Below are 16,616 nucleotides of genomic sequence, written 5' to 3'. Positions count from 1 at the left end.
ATAGTGCTCAGAGCCATTTGAACCTTTTTTTTTTTATTTTATTTTATTTTTTTTTTATTTATCGACAGTCAAACGTTAACACGAAACCAGAAATAATCTTCAACACAAAGTATTTTATGTGATTAAGCATTACTGTGCCGGGTCTTAGTTGCAGTTACAATCAAATTCAAGGAACACAATAGTTTATTTACAATATATTGTTGGTGCAGGCACTAATCGTGACATGCACGTCTAAACCCCTACTACATCGATCTGCGTCAAGAACCATGATACGCTGCAACATTAGGTTTTTTACTTGGGCCATTTCTTGGCCTGGGTTAACCCTTCTGCAGCTACCTCCGCCGAGCAGTAAGAGAGGTCAGGGAGCGCGTGATTCTGTGCACATTTCGCACGTGTGCGCGTCAAGTGACAGCGACAGGTTGCTGATCGCTTGCAATTCCGAAATATGTGGGATTACGGGTGGTTGACTGCTACTATTTGTCAATTAAGGGTGATTGTATAGATTTCAATCATTTCGTTTTGACCCCGTGGAGCAATAACTTTACTTCTGGTTTTATAGAGGTATACACGGAACAAGGATCAGCATTTTTTTTTTTTTTTTTTTTTTTTTTTTTTTTTTTTTTTGTGATTGTGAAGTAGAAATTCGTGGAAAGTTAATAGTATGACCACAATATACAGGTCTCTAGCTGGTGATTTTTAAATATCGTTATCCACGAAAAACTTCCCACTTTTTTCATTAAATTTTTCTGGCCTGTAGATCGCCTCATGTCGTAAAATGTACAGACGTCCAGCAGTGTGAGTAATACAACATAAAACTGCTTGCGGTATATTCTTCTTCTTAGCAAGTCGAACAGTTCCTAAACCATAAAGTTAAATCGTGCGGTATCAAGTAGTCGTGTACCATTCGGCTAAGAAAAATACACTTTCTCGGCCTATTAAAATATGCACAGACATTATTCTAATGTAGCTACGCTAAGCTATCGAGTATTGTAGCTCTGTTGTTTATACATAGGGAAACGTAGCTGTTCGAAAAACCTATACATAACATTAAAACAGCACGGTAAGTGTTAGGACAAGTACTCTGCCACTCTTCAGTTGTGAAGCAATATTATATGCTGTTAACAATTCTGTTTTACCACGTTTTCACTAACATGTCTGAAAAGAAACTTAAACGTCGAGAACGAAAGATGAAATAGGTACAGAACTTACGAGAGAGAGTAGCACGAAATGTTATCATCTACTAAGATTAATCCTGAACGTTAACAAAAGAAAACCATCAGAAGGCGGGCATCCTGAAGTGCTTTCTGAGACAGATATCTAATGAAACGTTTTTAAATTGCCCTCACAGACAAAAGTTTACGGGGCATGCAAGTCAGAAAAACCGACGCTTACTGTAAAAGAAGATAATTTGAGTATTACTATGTAGCTACATGGCAATAGACTACGTTCGTCTGCAGTAATTACCCTCGAAGCGTATTAAAATATTGTCAGTCGTTTGTTGAGTGGCGAATACACTGTTCTCAACACCAATACTTTATACGTGCTTAGTACTTACCTGTAGTGGACCTGTGCAACTTGTCGACTGTAATGTTAACACACACGCAGCTTCAATGCGAACAAACTCAGCAGCACTAGTCACCGCGCCACATACGATCGCGCTTTACTGCCGCTTTTCAACACACTGACCGACTTTCAAAGGCGCGGGACTGCCACTACGTCACGTTAGTTCCGTGAAACTGCGCATGCGCGAAGTTGCCACAACTCGCCGCTATGGGGTGCCACAAGTTAAGGCGCAGGGACACGGCAGAGTAGCTTATTTCTTACGTCCGGTATGTGTTCAGAACACGAGCGCCGAGAAGGAACTTTAAAGCATTTGGGGGGCGGTGGCAAGGCGGGAGGGGGGATATAGCCCCCCCCCCCTCCCTGCCAAAGGAGTATCATGTTACACTGGATAAAATGACTTCAGAAATCAGCGAATATATTACTTCAACAGATTCAATCATTTTTTATAATTATGTAGCAATATGGGGTGCAATGTATTTCAAACACATTTTAACAAAAGAATAAGAGCGACAAATAGCTTACTATCTAAACCAATAAATATAATTTAACTTAAAATGTGCGTCTTATTATTTATTAATATACATCAATAATCAAGAAAGCTAAATATGCCGGGTATGCCTACCAACACTTAAATTGCTGACCCCAGACAGAAACTTCGAAGTCGCCGGACATCTGGATCAAATCGTATTATTTTCCCGGGCACACAGATTCTGTAGACACATTTTTACCCTGAACTCCAAAACAGTTACCAAGCAACACCAAATGTTACCGATTTGTCAGTAGAGGACCCCGACTCTCCTTTTGTTAAACGACATTCCATTCTCCCAACGCCCCCCCCCCCCCCCCCCCCCCCCCCATGACCGACTTATAGAATCGCCCCTGAAGCCTTGTTTTCTTTCAAGTTCCTTTACTTCTTACATTTTGTTAATTTACAGGTTCACAAGTAGCCACTTGTAATGGCATAGCCCTCCTGACTTCTTGTATAATCAAATCAGTAACATGTTCCGGCTGGCTATGCACTGGATTTTCGATAGGGTTAGCTCTTTCTTACCAGACCCTTACTATTGGACTGTGGTAGACTTAAAAAACTTCATGAATTATCGGTCATGGGCTGAAACAATACTCAACTACCAGTCAGAATTGCCTCAATAGCAATCAATGCACAATACTATAGCTTGTCAGTAAACTCTTGAGCGACCAGAGCTCTAGTGGGGGAAGTGGCCTTTCCCGGAAAAACTCTGCTACTCCACTGTAGGTTAAGCCAAAATCAGTTGTCCACTTAGTGTTCAGTAATGTAGTGCAACGTGTGGTCCTTTATGTCGATTCCGATCGTGTACTTTTAGTTAGCATTGTAACTAAGTGCAGTTAGCATATTTTGTGATACACTCCATTATTGAGAAGTGATGTACTATGGTACATCACACGGAAATCTGCAAAACTCAAAGACGAATTTCTGGAGTAAAGAGTGTTCGGTTGTCTCTAATGCAATAACATCTTGCATTAACAAGATGTTTCATTCACAGGTTATTTTAGAAAGAAACATCTTCTGTTACTCTTCTACGCTACATGAATGAAGGGGAAAAAAACAAAACCTCACAGAAGTCTAGCACTGAAATCCCACTAAGCCATCGCTAAATAAATTTGCTTGAAATTTAACAAACACCTAAAAACATAATGTTGATTAAAACCTGAAGTTAACAGCGGTGAGAGTTTTGAAGACAGCCTTATGGGAAATGGAGGTGCTGCATTGGTTGCAGTGGAAAAGAAACTCAAATCCACAGAGATAGAACTGCAAGATTGTTGGGGAAGACTCTGTATCAGGAGTGACCATAAAATTGTAATTGTATTCATCTGTTGGCGACCACAGTCACCTCCCGATGTAACCAAAACTTCTGAGGAAACTACAGTTTACATGTGGGGAAGTTCCCCATCATATTGTAGTCACTGGTGAAGATTTTAAAAATCCAACGATCAATTGCCAACACCCTTGCCACAGCGGTAACACCTGCCTCCATCAGATCACCGAAGTTAAGCACTGTCGGGCTGGGCTAGCACTTGGACGGGTGACCATCCAGTCTGTCAAGCACTGTTGGCAAGCAGAGTGCACTCAGCCCTTGTGAGACAAACTGGGGAGTCACTTGATTGAAAAGTAGCGGCTCCGGTCTTGTAAACTGATATACGGCTCAGACAGCAGTGTGCTGACCACATGCCCCTCCATATCCGGTGACACCTGTGGGCTGAAGATGACACGGTGGTCGGTCGGTACCATTGGGGCCTTCATGGCCTGTTCGGGTGGAGTTTAGTTTTAGTTTTTAACAATCAATTGCAAAAATTGCAATTTTGTTTGCGGCGGGGGGGGGGGGGGGGGGGTGACAAAACATCTTGTGAAACATAAATATTAAATACCTTCTATGAAAACAAATTGGAACAGAGGTAAGGATACAGACATACCAAAATGAATATACCAATAAAACCATACTACATAAAATACAGAAGGTCTATACTCTACATGAATGTTTTACAGGAATCAAAATGGCTGTGCAATATTTCATACATCAACAGGCGAAGCAATAAATCAAATTCGTTTCAGAAGATTAGGAAAACGTAAAACTAAAACCCATAACTTCACAATCAAAAGTGAGGATAAAGTGATAGAAGATGCTCAAGAGATTGCAAATATATTCAATGAACATATGTGAACATGGTGCCAACCTTAATTAAAAGAAAGTGCAATTCAAACAACAACAACATTAAAGTACCTATTTTATGAAAAGACACTGTTTCTCTACTGGTACCCAGTAACAGAATCTGAAGCAATAAATGCTATTAATAAATTAAGAAATGAATGTCTAGTGGTGTTGACAGAAATCCAGACAATGTAATCAAACGTAATTCCACCAGTACAGATTCTCAGATAGGCTAATATTTTTTCAGGACAGGGGTGTTTCCATCAAAACTAAAGCCACTCTACATGAAAGATAATACTGCTATCATAAGTAATTATAGATCAGTGCCTCTACTGGCAGGTTTTTCTAAGGTAAGTGAAAAGCTACCTGGGTTTCTGAACACAAATAAAATATTGACTAATGCTCAAAATGGGTGTACGAAGAGCAAATCAACAGAAACAGCAGCCTTTCAATTTATGCAAATGGTCCTAAATGACTTGAATATGAATAAATTAAGCTCTGAGATATTCTTGGATTTATCAAATTATTTGATCTAATCAGCCATTACTTACTGCTTATGAAACTATATTGTTACAGGGTCCCAGGGACTGGCCTTCAAATGGTGCAAGTCCTGTCTTTCTGATAGACAACAAAGAGTACAAATTTATCATTAAGGCAATTAATACCTTTCAGGTTACAACCAAAATTAGTGATGGAGTGCCCTAAAGTTACATGTTAAGCCCTGTGTTGTTCCTGGTATACATAGATAATTTGCTAAACCATGTGAAGGTCACTGATAGAGTGATGTTTGCCAATGACACAAGAATTTTTATAACTTGTTTAAGACAATAAATGAGCCATGACAATGGTATAGGGTAACACTTTGGCCATAAATAAGAAAAATAGTATGGACAAATTTTGATAATATTAGAATTAAATCCAAAATCAGCATAAAAACTAAATGTGGCGTGGAACAACCTCCATACACGAAATTTCTTGGTGTATGGATGGAGTAGTACTAGAAATGGGAGAAACAACCAAAAGTTTTGAATAAAAAACAAAGTAAATGCTGTTATATGCTAAGTATGTTTTAGATTATTGCAGCACTGAATCATTGTTGTTTGGCTGTTCCACTTGTATGAACAGCTTGCTCAGGTATCATATAATCTTCTGTGTGAAAACAAACATAAAAAAAGGGCTATCAGAATACTGAAAGGAGTTCCCTCTAGACAACCATGAAGGGAAAGATTTACAGAACTTAAAATAATGACACTTCCTAGCTTATACGTTCATAAATAAGGTTCATAATTACAAAACAAGAAGAGGTAATGATTTTTGCAGAAATATCCATAAAGTCTTTCACCAAAAAAGTGAACATCATCAACATAAAATACTTCTTAGTGCACAGCTTGCTATAATAAAGATAATTTTCAAAAAAATGATGTTGTTGTTGTTGTGGTCTTCAGTCCAGAGACTGGTTTGATGCAACTCTATCCTGTGCAAGGCTTCTTCATCTCTGAGTAACTACTGCAACCTACACCCTTCTGAATCTGCTTAATGTATTATTTCTTGGTCTCCCTCTATGACTTTTACCCTCCACACTTCTCTTCAATACTAAACTGCTGATCTCTTGATGCTTAAAAAGGGGCCTACCAACCTTCTTCTAGTCAAATTGTGCCACAAATTCCTCTTCTCCCCAATTCTATTCAGTACTTCCTCTTTAGTCACATGATCTACCCATCTAATCTTCAGCATTCTTCTGCAGCGCCACATCTAGAAAGCTTTTGTCCTCTTCTTGAACAAGTTATTCATTGTCCATGTTTCACTTCTGTACATGGTTACACCCCACAAGCATACTTTCAGGGAAGACTTCCTGACAGTTACATACAAACTAGATGTTAACTAATATCTCTTCTTCAGAAACGCTTTTCTTGGCATCGCATGTCTATACATTTTATATCCTCTTTATTTCAACCATCATCAGTTATTTTACTGCCCCAATAGTGAAACTCATCTACTACATTAAGTAAACCATTTCCTACTTTAATTCCCTCAGCATTGCCTGATTTAATTTGATTACATTCCATTACCCCTGGACTGATGACCATAGATGTTAAGTCCCATAGTGCTCAGAGCCATTACCCCTGGTTTTCTTTTGTTTGTGTTCATCTTAAATCTTACTTACAAGACACTGTCCATTCCGTTCAACCGCTCTTCCAGGCCCCTTGCTGTCTCTGACAGAATCATGATGTCATCGTCAAACCTCAAAGTTTTTATTTCTTCTCCATGGATTTTAATTCCTACTCCAAATTTTTCTTTTGTTACCTTTACTTACTGCTTACTCAGTATACAAACTGAATAATATCAGAGATAGGCTACAAACTTGTCCCACCCCCTCCTTAACCACTGCTACATCTACATCTACATCCATACTCCGCAAGCCACCTGACGGTGTGTGGCGGAGGGTACCCTGAGTACCTCTATCGGTTATCCCTTCTATTCCAGTCTCGTATTGTACGTGGAAAGAAGGATTGTCGGTATGCTTCTGTGTGGGCTCTAATCTCTCTGATTTTATCTTCATGGTCTCTTCGCGAGATATACGTAGGAGGGAGCAATATACTGCTTGACTCTTCGGTGAAGGTATGCTCTTGAAACTTTAACAAAAGCCCGTACCGAACTACTGAGCGTCTCTCCTGCAGAGTCTTCCACTGGAGTTTATCTATCATCTCCGTAATGCTTTCGCGATTACTAAATGATCCTGTAACGAAGCCCCTCCGTTGGATCTTGTCTATCTCTTCTATCAACCCTATCTGGTGCGGATCCCACACTGCTGAGCAGTATTCAAGCAGTGGGCGAACAAGCGTACTGTAACCTACTTCCTTTGTTTTGGGATTGCATTTCCTTAGGATTCTTCCAATGAATCTCAGTCTGGCATCTGCTTTACCAACGATCAACTTTATGTGATCATTCCATTTTAAATCACTCCTAATGCGTACTCCCAGATGATTTATGGAATTAACTGCTTCCAGTTGCTGACCTGCTATTTTGTAGCTAAATGATAAGGGACCTATCTTTCTATGTATTCACATCACATTACACTTATCTACATTGAGATTCAATTGCCATTCCGTGCACCATGCGTCAATTCGCTGCATTTCAGTACAATTTTCCATTGTTGCAACCTCTCGATACACCACAGCATCATCTGCAAAAAGCCTCTGTGAACTTCCGATGTCATCCACCAGGTCATTTATGTATATTGTGAATAGCAACGGTCCTATGACACTCCCCTGCGGCACACCTGAAATCACTCTTACTTCGGAAGACTTCTCTCCATTGAGAATGACGTGCTGCGTTCTGTTATCTAGGAACTCCTCAATCCAATCACACAATTGATCTGATAGTCCGTATGCTCTTACTTTGTTCATTAAACGACTGTGGGGAACTGTGTCAAACGCCTTGCGGAAGTCAAGAAACACGGCAACTACCTGTGAACCCGTGTCTAAGGCACTCTGAGTCTCGTGGACGAATAGCGCGAGCTGGGTTTCACACGACCGTCTTTTTCGAAACCCATGCTGATTCCTACAGAGTAGATTTCTAGTCTCCAGAAAAGACATTATACTCGAACATAATACGTGTTCCAAAATTCTACAACTGATCGACGTTAGAGATATAGGTCTATAGTTCTGCACATCTGTTCGACGTCCCTTCTTGAAAACGGGTATGACCTGTGCCCTTTTCCAATCCTTTGGAACGCTTCGCTCTTCTAGAGACCTACGGTATACCGCTGCAAGAAGGGGGGCAAGTTCCTTCGCGTACTCTGTGTAAAATCGAACTGGTATCCCATCAGGAACAACGGCCTTTCCTCTTTTGAGCGATTTTAATTGTTTCTCTATCCCTCTGTCGTCTACTTCAATATCTACCATTTTGTCAACTGTGCGACAATCTAGAGAAGGAAGCACAGTGCAGTCTTCCTCTGTGAAACAGCTTTGGAAGAAGACATTTAGTATTTCGGCCTTTAGTCTGTCATCCTCTGTTTCAGTACCATTTTGGTCACAGAGTGTCTGGACATTTTGTTTTGATCCACCTACCGCTTTGACATAGGACCAAAATTTCTTAGGATTTTCTGCCAAGTCAGTAGATAGAACTTTACTTTCGAATTCATTGAAAGCCTCTCGCATAGCCCTCCTCACACTACATTTCGCTTCGCGTAATTTTTGTTTGTCTGCAAGGCTTTGGCTATGTTTATGTTTGCTGTGAAGTTCCCTTTGCTTCCGCAGCAGTTTTCTAACTCGGTTGTTGTACCACAGTGGCTCTTTCCCATCTCTTACGTTCTTGCTTGGCACATACTCATCTAACGCATATTGTACCATGGTTTTGAACTTTGTCCACTGATCCTCAACACTATCTGAACTTGAGACGAAACTTTTGTGTTGAGCCGTCAGATACTCTGTAATCTGCTTTTTGTCACTTTGCTAAACAGAAAAATCTTCCTACCTTTTTTAATATTTCTATTTACGCCTGAAATCATCGATGCAGTAACCGCTTTATGATCACTGATTCCCTGTTCTGCATTAACTGATTCAGATAGTTCGGGTCTGTTTGTCACCAGAAGGTCTAATATGTTATCGCCACGAGTCGGTTTTCTGTTTAACTGCTCAAGGTAGTTTTTAGATAAAGCACTTAAAAATATTTCACTGGATTCTTTGTCCCTGCCACCCGTTATGAAAGTTTGAGTCTCCCAGTCTATATCCGGCAAATTAAAATCTCCACACAGAACTATAACATGGTGGGGAAATCTACTCGAAATATTTTCCAAATTATTCTTCAGGTGCTGAGCCCGGGGGCCTATAGAGACATCCAATTACCATGTCTGAGCCTGCTTTAACCATGACCTTCACGCAAATCATTTCACAATTCCAATCTCCGTCAATTTCCTTCGATACTATAGCACTTCTTATCGCTATAAACACGCCTCCCCCTTCACTGTCCAGCCTATCTCTGTGGTATACATTCCAATCAGAGTTTAGGATTTCATTACTGTCTACGTCTGGTTTCAGCCAACTTTCTGTTCCTAGTACTATATGGGCGTTGCGACCGTTTATTAATGAGTGCAGTTCTGGGACCTTTCTATAGACGATCCTGCAGTTTACTATTAGCACATTAATATTATTATTCCTTGTTGCATTTTGCCTACTCCTGCCTTGCCGCGTCTCAGGAGGCGTCTTGTCGGGCCTAGGGAGGGAATTCTCTAACCTAAAAAAACCCCATGTGCACTCCACACGTACTCCGCTACCCTCGTAGCCACTTCCGGCGTGTAGTGCATGCCTGACCTATTCAGGGGGACCCTACATTTCTCCACCCGATAGCGGAGGTCGAGAAATTTGCACCCCAGCTCTCCGCAGAATCGTCTGAGCCTCTGGTTTAAGCCTTCCACTCGGCTCCAAACCAGAGGACCGCGATCGGTTCTGGGAACGATACTACAAATATTTAGCTCTGATTCAACCCCGCGAGCGAGGCTTTCCGCCTTCACCAACTCCGCCAACCGCCTGTACGAACTGAGGATGACCTTAGAACCCAGACGGCAGGAGTCATTGGTGCCAACATGAGCAACAATTTGCAGTCGGGTGCACCCAGTGCTCTCTATCGCCGCCGGTAGGGCCTCCTCCACATCTCGGATGAGACCCCCCAGCAAGCAGACAGAGTGAACACTGGCCTTCTTCCCCGACCTTTCCGCTATTTCCCTAAGGGGCTCCATCACCCGCCTAACGTTGGAGCTCCCCCCGTGTGCCTGCTCGGACCTTGCTGAAGGAGCGGCCACATGTCCACTCACAGGCAGAGCGGGCAATGCCACATGGCCAGCCTCCACATTGACCCTCCGCCTCGTGCGCCGCGAACGCCGCTGAACCCGCCACTCCCCTTGGGGAGAGGGTGGTCCAACCGCGCCTGGTACCCGCGAAGATGTCTCGACGGCAGGGACAGTGGGTGAAGCATGTAACACCTGGGGTGTACCTTGCGACGCACCAGACTCCCCACTTCTGCTACACTCCGAGGCAGCAGCCTGAAGACGGCTGACCGCGGCCATCAACACGCTCAGCTGTTCGCGAAGAGTGGCCAGCTCCTCCTGTGCCCGTACACAGCAGCCACACATCCTATCCATCCTAAGAAATCAATTTACTATAGAGTGTTAACCAACTGCTTCCCTTTCATGCCTCACTACTCTTACAACTGCCATCTGGTTTCTGTACAAATTGTAAATAGCTTTTCACTCCCCGTATTTTACCCCTGCCACCTTCAGAATTTGAAAGAGAGTATGCTAGTCAACATTGTCAAATGCTTTCTCTAATCATACAAATGCTTGAAACATAGGCTCGCCTTTCCTTAATCTATCATCCAAGATAAGTCATAGGGTCAGTATTGCATCATGTGTACCAACATTTCTACGGAATCCAAACTGATCTTCCCCGAGGTCGGCTTCTACCAGTTTTTCCATTTGTCTGTAAAAAATTCATGTTAGTATTTTGCAACCGTGACTAATTAAACTGATAGTTCGGTAATTTTCACATCTGCCAACACCTGCTTTCTTTGGGAGTGGAATTATTACATTCTTCTTGACGTCCGAGGGTATTTTGTCTGTCTGATATATCTTGCTCACCAGATGGTAGACTTTTGTCAGGGCTGGTTCTCCCAAGGCTATCAGTAGTTCTAATGGAATGTTGTCTACTCCCGGGCCTTGTTTCGATTCAGGTCTTTCAGTGCTCTGTCAGACTCTTCATGCAGTATCATATCTCCCATTTCATCTTTATCTATGTCCTCTTCCATTTACATAGTATTGTCCTCAAGTACATCACCCTTGTATAGACCCTCTATATACTCCTTCCACCTTTCTGCTTTCCCTTCTTTGCTTAGAACTGGATTTCCATCTGACCTCTTGATATTCATACAAGTGGATCTCTTTTCTCCAAAGGTCTCTTTAATTTTCCTCTAGGCAGCACCTATCTTACCCCTAGTGATATATGCCTCTACATCCTTACATTTGTCCTCTAGCCATCCCTACTTAGCCATTTTGCACTTCCTGTCGATCTCATTTTTGAGACGTTTGTATTCCTTTTTGCTTGCTTCATTTACTGCTTTTTTATATTTTCTCATTTCATCAATTATATTCAATATTTCTTCTGTTACCCACGGATTTCTACTAGCTCTTGTCTTTTTACCTACTTGATCTGCTGCTGACTTCACTATTTCATCTCTGAAAGCTACCCATTCTTCTTCTACTGTGTTTCTTTCCCCATTCTTGTCAATTGTTTCCTAATGGGAGACACATCTTAACCATGTAAATAAAAAGCTTAACACACGTACGCAGTAAGAATCCTTGCACAAAATACAAGCCGTGTGTCTGTGATCACGATGTACCATGGCAGTACACTGCTGATGTATGGCATTATCTTTTGGGGGGACTCCGTAGGTACAAACAAAATATTTAGGCTGCAGAAAAAGATTGTTAGAATAATACACCGTGCTAAGTACAGAGACTCCTGTATACCAATATTTAAAAATCTCAGTATACTGCCTCTTCCTTGCTTATATATGTATGAAATATTAAATTTCACAAAAGAAAGTATTTTAAAAGATGGAAATATCTTCAAATATAACTGTGGTTACCACCTTCATGGTACTAGGCAGAAGCATTACTTACATGTCAGTTCAGTTAAGTACAAACATTTGTAAGAGAGGAGAGTATCATACTGGCATAATGCTGTACAATCACATGCCATCCTATTTGAAACAGATGCAAAATGTACAAAATTTTAAAGTGAAACTGAAAGAGTACTTGCTTGACCACTGCTTCTACTCTGTTTCCGAGTTTTTAGAGTACCAGAAAAGTGTAGTGTAATTGCTCAAATATTCTTAATAAGTCTATCATTTTATTTTATTATATTAAATTTGTCATCATTATTCAACATGTATTGAATAATTTTTAATTATTTATCCTTTCAAAATAACGATGTGTATGATGTTGTATATACTGTACCAGCCTGACTTGTCCTACGTTGTTTGTGCAAAATATGTACCTAAACACGATTTACAGGACCAATAAAGAAATACAAATACAAATACAATGCTCTCTCTGAAACTCTCTACAACCTCTCGTTCTTTCAGTTTATCCAGATCCCATCTACTTAAATTTCCTCCTTTTTGCAGTTTATTCAGTTTTAATCTACAGTTCATAACCAATAAATTGTGGTCATAACCAATAAATTGTGGTCAGAATCCACATCTGCCCCTGGAAATGTCTCACAATTTAAAACCTGGTTCCTCATCTCTGCTTTATCATTATATAATCTATCTTAAACCTTCTAGTGTCTCTGGGCCTCTTCCACATATATAGCCTTCTTTCATGATTCCTAACCTAAATGTTAGCTGTGATTAAGTTATGCTCTGTACAAAATTCTATCAGGTGGCTTCCTCTTTCATCTTTACCCACAGTCCTTATTCATCTACTACTTTGCCTTGTCTTCCTGTTCCTACTATCAAATTCCAGTCCCCCCTGAATGTCGTCTCCCCTAACTATCTGAATAATTTCTTTCATTGCATCATACATTTCTTCAATCTCTTCATTATGTCTGGAGCTAGTTGGCATGTAAACTTGTACTACTGTGGTAGGTGTGGGCCTTGTGTCTACCTACTAATGTGTTCACTATGCTGTTTGTAGTAGCTTATCTGTGCTCCTGTTTTTTTATTCATTATTAAACCTACCCCTGCAGTACCCCTATTTGATTTTACATTTATAACCCTGTATTCACCTGACCAGAAGTCTTGACCCTCCTGCTATCGAACTTCACTATTCCCAATACATCTAATTTTAACCTATCCATTTTCCTTCCTAAATTTTCTAACATACCTGCCCAATTAACACTCTGATCTGTAGAATGCCAGTTTTCTTTCTCCCGATAATGACATCCTCCTGGGCAGTCCCTACCTGGAGGTCCGAATGGAGGACTATTTTACCTCCGGAATATTTAACCAAGAGGATGCCATCATCGTTTAACCATACAGTAAAGCTGCATGCCCTCGGGAAAATTTTGTCTGTAGTTTCCCCTTGCGTTCAGCTGTTGCAGTGCAAGCACAACAGGGTCGTTTTGGTCAATGTTACAAGGCCAGAACAGTCAATCATCCACACTGTTGCCCCTGCAACTACGCACACAAGTCTTCCCACCAATGACAAGGTCCATGATCCATAAGGAGGGGGGGGCATCTAAAACAATTTTTAATAACACGTTGCTTTTGTAACATTGAAGAATATATGAATGTTTAAAATTAAAATTATTTACATTTACTGATGTAAGATAATTGCACTTGTATGTAAGTTTCTAAACAACATAACTGTAAGAAAATGTGAGCTTTATTAATACCTCTAATAATAAAGAGCTGTATAAAGCACATGGACCACACCTGAAACTTACTAGCTAAGAACTAATGGCCACAAGAATTTATGAGGCATTTAAGTTTAACAGGCTCTGCTAAAATACATTCGTACATCTTGGTCTCACTCATGCATAGCATAAAGAACTCTGTAGTGTGCTGATCCTTTGCACATCAGCATAGTTTCGCTGTACAGAAAGGTGTGATTCTTGTTCAAAATGACAGTGGACAGTTTCATGTGTTGATCCCTAAAGCTCTGCAAAAAGAAGTGTTGCAGTTATTTCACCAAGAACACTGAGGGGATTGTTCATACGAAATAGTTAGGGCATCGACACTGTACTCGGCAGGGTATGGACACCCAAACAGGACAGTGTCATGCATGTGCGGAAAATCTGTCCGCTCTGCCACAAAAATTCTCTGCTTGACGTAAGTAACATTCACCATGGCAATGTGTGCACATAGACTTTGCAGGACCTTTTCGGAACCCTCGTTGGTTGACTGTGGTTGACTCATATAGCAAGTTTCCTTTTGCTGTGACCATGAACTGAACAATGTCATGTAGCACCATTCAGGTGTCGTGCTCTATTTTTTGCTTTGAAAGTTTGCCTGAGATTAGAGTGTCGGACAATGGCCCTCACTTCATGACAAATAAATTTGAAACATTCTGTGAATGCAATGGTGTACAGCATCTAACTAGTGCACTGTTCACTCCACAGTCAAACAGCAAAGCGGAACATTTTGTCAGAACCTTCAAGCAGCATATGGCCGAACTTCACTCCGCACACACCAGGGACCAAGCACTGCAACTATTTCTTGCCTCCTATCATTCACACTCACGAAATGGACCATCGCTGGCAGAATTGCTTCACGGCTGCCGCCATCGGACACTGCTCCAACCTCCTCAGCATCTGGCGCTGGAGGAAGACCATTAGTATCACTTTGCGCCATCTGATATTATCTCTTACAGGGTTTTGAGCGGCTGTCTCTTCCCCCAGATTCACAGATCCAGAGGACAGTGCGGCCACAGCAGCCACCAGAGGGTGTCATCATGACACTGCAGGACGACCCCATGGAGACGGAGCCTTCACCTCCTCCATCTCCTCTCGCCCTACAAATGGAGCTAGACCTGCCCACATAGCAGCAGTCACTGCCTTCATCTGGTGCATGGCATCAGGAGGTGGACACATACCCTTCTGGTCGTTTTCCAGGGAATGTTTCCGCCAGAGCGAAGGAAGGATGGAGGGGTATGACCAGAAGCTTGACGTCCACTGCAGCCAGAACTTCTGGTCCAGTGATGTGATAACACTCCTGCCTCCCCCTCTGTGGTCGTACTCCCTATGTGATGACAGTCCATCACTTTGGGGGGAAGGAGTGTTCAGGTGTAACAACAGGCGCCATCACGAAGATCAAGAATGTAACTACAGAGAAGACTGTGAGACAATGTCAGCCAATAGTGTGCTGACTAGGACTGTACCACAACAGGAGCAGCCTCTATCTGAAGAGAATATAAGTGCCCCTCCTGCCAACCTCGGCCAGACAGCAGAAGATGTGCACTAGCAGATCCAGACTAGAAACCATGCACTAGAAGAGAGGCACTAGAGCAGCTGTTATTAGTGATCCATAGGAACTTGAGTGAATTGCTTTTGTGGACGTTGTCTATAGTAAAGGACATTGATTATTTGCACGTCGCCAAATGCTTGTGACCCAAAGTTAAGTATTGTCAATCTACTTTATCGTAATAAAAACCATTAATGTGATTTGCTTGAACTGTTATATTGCTATTGCACTCTAATGATGCGGTCTATTTCACTGTAAAATGATCTATGGTGAATAAAAATTCTTATGGAGCAATTTTTCAATGGTAGTCTGTGAGCAATGAGTCCATTTGAGATCCAAAAAAATGCCATTTTTTAGAAATAAGTGTGGCAAATATCAACGTTATATTCCAAGGGTGCAGTAAGTCATCATCTTGGATTCTTTAAAGATCCAGAATCAACTTAAATTTAGCTAAGTTTAGAAAAGAAAGTACCATGAAACTGATTTTTAGATATGTTTGATAATTTTTAGATGAACACTACAATTTTAAGGGTATATGTGAGGAGATGGCCGTAAAACAGAGAAATTCACTCAGCTGTGCAATATTTTTCCCTAACTGATCTGGATCTGCCTACCAAATATGTTTATAGTCTATTAAGTTATGCCGTATCTGATTCTGAAGCCACAGGGGCAGATGAGAAAAGACCACAGAAACATGTTTCTAATTTGCTGCAATTTCCTTACTGATCTACATGCCTTTCAACAAATGTACCCAGTCAAAAAAGTTACACAGAGTATAATACGCTTTCCTCTCTCTAGAGCAGCATGAAAAAGTGGTCCTGATCAGCTGAGTACTTTGGTACATGGGACTAAATGGAAATGAACAATTATTTTAGAATTAAGTGCAATCAAGGAGGCATACAGGAGAGACAGAGTTGAACAATGCGCCATTCCCCTAAGCAATCTGAACTCACTGTTAAGTTGGAAGATCATGCATCAATGGGAGTAAGATTGGTTGGAGATGAAAGGCAACAAGCTGTGGGCTGGAAACTAATTACACATTCGCGGCAATCCTCCTTCCAATCATAGAGCTGGACGAAGTCTTGCTCACTCATTTCTATGTAGGATAGCCCTTTGCTCTAACAGGAAGAGCCACCCATTTGTGATGCCTATGGCATAAACATGTCACTAAACCTTTTGTAAGGACATTATTACATATATTGTATATTCTGATGAGAGAGCAGCAGTAAATTTATATGGGAATTTGCCCTCTATTTAAACAGATGCTGAGACGAATGTAACATGTGTTTAAAATTTGGTGAATTTTGCAAACTCCAGTGTAAACTGTTATATTTTGTTTTATATTTTTAATTGCGTCAATTTTTTCTTAATTAATAGTTTTACAATGGATTACTGCACTACTATTTT

General features: G+C 41.0%; 1 protein-coding gene across 9 annotated transcripts in view; it reads right to left on the bottom strand.

Annotated features, from left to right (window-relative positions):
• The window catches only part of LOC126365820 (balbiani ring protein 3-like), a 282,987-nt gene that overhangs the window by 255,548 nt on the left and 10,823 nt on the right, over positions 1–16,616 (bottom strand). Inside the window, exon 1 of one of the 9 annotated variants that reach the window (XM_050008417.1) lies at positions 1,556–1,687. The exons of 7 other annotated variants lie outside the window; for them this stretch is intronic. The gene's annotated coding sequence lies outside the window, so the exon portion shown is untranslated. Of the gene's footprint in view, positions 1–1,555; positions 1,688–16,616 lie in introns of those variants that run through there. One more of the 9 variants, XM_050008421.1, reaches the window with a different exon arrangement.

Source organism: Schistocerca gregaria, chromosome 4 (genome assembly GCF_023897955.1).
Source record: "Schistocerca gregaria isolate iqSchGreg1 chromosome 4, iqSchGreg1.2, whole genome shotgun sequence".
In the NCBI taxonomy this organism is placed as follows: Eukaryota; Metazoa; Arthropoda; class Insecta; order Orthoptera; family Acrididae; genus Schistocerca; species Schistocerca gregaria.
The sequence above is the reverse complement of the archived record's forward strand: the minus strand, read 5'-3'. Positions and strand labels throughout refer to the sequence as shown.